Genomic DNA, 4,193 nt, shown 5'->3' with positions numbered 1-4,193 from the left:
TGAGTATGAAAGTAGACTATCCCAATACTTTTATTGATCATTTATCATGTTATTTTGTTATTGTTTTGGAAAAAACTCATAAAGACAAATTTCATTCAATTGATTTGATGAGAAAATGAATACTTTTCATAATGATAATTTGGATAATCCTCATGACGTCTCGTTGTGAAACAAATGAGAAACTTCTTATTAGAATGTCTGGTTTAAAAAATCGCGAGGTTTTTACAAAAATTGAAATGGTGGTTTCCATTATGGGAGAATGTTTTTTTCATTGTATGCATCATGTGTTTCTGTAAATAACTAACCTGACAAAAAACGCTGTGAATTATCAACATACCATCCTCATAAACCAGGACATATAGTAAATCTGAAACCCCCTTGGACAGTTTACTACTTAAATTCTGTATTAATGAATGTTTTCAGAATCTTAAATATGTGCCTTTCTTAGTAATTTTATTTTGGATGTAACACGTCTTCTGATTGGCTGACAACGTGTTATTTTTCTAAACAAAGTGTCTCACTCGTCTACCTTGAATCAAATTAATTAGTGTGAATGAAACAAGTACCGACAGTGTATTTTTTATCGTCACTTTTCATGAGTTGTTTTTATTACCTAAGAAATGAATTGGAAACAAAAATTACAAAGCAACACACCAGGTCACATGCATGTGAAGCAGCACCTGGAATCACCTCCAGTTTTGGTGGGGTTTGTGTTGCTATACCCTTATTTGTGACTTTTTGTTCACGCATCGTTGTCAATATAATGGAATTTGATGTGACTGTCTTACTAGTGAGAAGTTTAGCGCTATAAAACAGATTTAATTAATCATTCAACATTTGAGAATGCCTGTACCATGTCAAGAATATGACAGTTATTGTCCATTCGTTTATTAAGTTTTATCTATTGATTTTGCCTTTTGATTAGGGACTTTCCTGTTTTTAATTTTCCTCTGAGTTCAGTATTTTGTGATTTTACTTTTTATTATGTGAACAAAGTAACCATCCTTTTCGGGAAGTAGAGCTGATTCGCAGTAGAGTCAACGATAATACTTTCTGGTCTACACATGTACACACATGTACACACATGTCGAAAAATTAAACTTAGCTCTCTATCTTTCCCGAATAAATACTAATTATACAGCTCTCCGACTTACAAACAAATTTCAGAAAATGAAACTCAGCTCTTTATTTTTCTGAATGAACAGTTTTCACACCACTGGGTCGATGCCACTGCTGGTTGATTTTTCGTCCCCGAGGTAATCACCAGACCAGTAGTGAACACTTCGGTGTTGACATGAATATCAATAATGTGGTCAAATTTTATAAATTTCCTGTTTACAAAACTTTGAGTTGTTCGAAAAACTAAGGATGTTCTTATCCCAGGCATAATTACCTTAGCCGTATTTGGCACAACTTTTTGGAATTTTGGATTCTCAATGCTCTTCAACTTTGTTCTTGTTTGACTTTATAAATATTTTGATATGAGCGTCACTGATGAGTCTTGTGTAGACGAAACGCGCGTCTGGCGTACTAAATTATAGTCCTTGTACCTTTGATATCTATTCTATGTAAAGTTTTTTCAAAATGTCGATTTACGAGAAACATCAGTATAACATCTGAGCTTTGAGAAGTTTGTATATATTGGGAAAATAGTTATGACTGCAAATAATATGCCGCATTTTCACATTTTTATTCTACAGGGATTTTGTTTACATAATAATGAATTTGATACCATCAGCAAGTACTGAACTTAGTGATCATAGTTGTTTGAACATGGCAAATATTGCATGCAAGTTCTACCTTACAACAAACAAATGATCCTCAAATTAATTAAAAGCAGATCAGTATTATGTTGCGTTCAATAATCACATTGTTAATAAAGTGTTGAAAGACCATTAGCGTTAAATTATTTGAAGATATATAATTACAAATTTGCATTTAGAAGATTTCACTTAGATTATTCTGGCAGGCAGTTGGTTTCCATTGTTAAAAATAAACTAGTGTCGTCCATAAATTAATTTCAAACACATTTTGTTTGGCAAAAATAACTTCTAGGTTAGCCGTTCAGGTATATAACACATATTCCTCTTTTTTAATTCGAAGTGTGTAACTTTGTTCCGTTTCGTTTTAAATAACGGTCTAGATAGATATACGTATTAAACCAAGAATCGTACGGAAGTCTAAGACAGGATTTTAAAGAAGCCAGGCTTGTAATGTCTAGAGTCTTCAAATGGCCAAATAAAATCAATTATCCGAAACTCTGACCACATGTAGTCCTTTCCTTCATTTAAAGAAGATATTTAACAATTAGCTTGTGTTGGAGGAGCTGGATATCATCACTTTGAAAAATGTACGATTCATGGTCATAGCGTGACAATATTACAATGATTTCAAATATTAGTAGTTCCCAACATGAGTTTCATGTTCGTTTTTAGTTCCTTACAAATAAAACCTTGATAACCACTAAGTATCATTTTACCTGTATTTAAAGGAGGTATATACAATTATCTTAAGAAACTGGTGTAGAAACATTTGTGTCAATCATTACACATGATTCTAAGTTACAAACAATATCATAAGCATGTTTCATTTGAATACTAAAAAAGCATATAAGATACTTTTATAGTATATTAAACGCCTTAGCGATTTACATTAAACATTGTTCTTGCAATGCAATAAATCGTTCACTGAACTATATGAACTTGTTTTTCTACCATGACAAGTATTTGAACCGTTTACCCTCAAAAATCATTTCCGTATCCCGTCTATATGAAAACTTCATAAACCCGGATTGTATTCCAGTTTTTTTTCTCAAATTCATAAAGAGTCCTTGTTGCGTAAATCCACCCACGAAAGAAAACAATTATGAATAGATGTCCAATGGAATTCAATACCGCAACCTTGTTGCCATCCATGTAAAAACATCTTATTACAACTTATTTTTTATTACGAATCAATCAAACTTCATTTCAATCTTATGTTATATTTTTCTTAATCAACATTTACAAAACAGCTCAATAAGTCAATGTGAAAAATAAAAATGCACACTTATGTACAAAATTTAGTCCTGGTATCTATGATGAGTTTATTTACAACCACTGGGTCGATGCTACTGCTGGTGGAGATTTATTTCCCCGAAGATATCACAAGCCCAGTAGTCAGCACTGATGACATGAATTATCATTGATATGGTTATATTTATATATTAACTGTTTACAAAATTTAGAATTGTTTGAAATACTAAGGCTTTTCTACCTCAGGCATATATTACCTTAGCTGTATTTGGCAAAACTTTTAGGAATTTTGGTCCTCAATACTCTTCAACTTCGTACTTTATTTGATGAGTCTTTTGTAGTCGAAACGCGCGTTTAACGTATATACAAAATTTAGTCCTGGTATCTATGATGAGTTTATTTATAACCAAAAGAGCGTTGTTTTGCATTTGATGCTTTTGAAATACAATTCAACAGAGTGGAGAAAAATACCAGAGGGAAATCAGGACTAATTAGTAAAAAATAAACTGACAATGCCATGGTTAAAAACATACAAACAGACAAACAATAGTACACAAAACACAAAATAGAAAACTAAATTCTGCAACACAAACCCCACAAAACTAGCGGTGATCTCAGATGCTCTGAAAAGTTAAGTAGATTCTGATCCAAATGTGGCTCATATTAGTATAAAAACGGTAAAAAGTTTAATTCGGTCGGTCATATTCGTGAAAAGGGAAGATAATTGTAGTAGCGACATTCGGAAAATGTCCGCTATCATCTGTGGAACAGATATTCCATTACAGTCAAACAACTCCATTGACATGAAAAAGACTCCATAATAACTACACCTTTAAGTAGCGAATCGGTCGAATTCGTGCAATTAAGACTTATCAGTTTAATGTACATGATAAACGTTTTTTGTAAAACTTGAGATATCTCCCAAAGTACAAAGGAATTAATTTCGTCCTTTGTAAACATTAAATGTTAATTTGAACCTTATATCAATTTGAACACACTTAACATGAACACACTTGTGCAATCGTGTAATAACTATATGTCTAGGTCTGCTTCATTTCATGTCATTGACTAAAAAGTGTGTAAGTTATAGGTTCACCCTTATAACCAAGATTTGTATTTTTTGCGGAATTAATCAACGAAATAATTCCTTCCGGGGCCCTTGTGTCACTTTTCAAATGA

This window comes from Mytilus edulis, chromosome 11 (genome assembly GCF_963676685.1).
Source record: "Mytilus edulis chromosome 11, xbMytEdul2.2, whole genome shotgun sequence".
Taxonomy (NCBI): domain Eukaryota; kingdom Metazoa; phylum Mollusca; class Bivalvia; order Mytilida; family Mytilidae; genus Mytilus; species Mytilus edulis.
Note: the sequence above shows the minus strand (reverse complement) of the source record.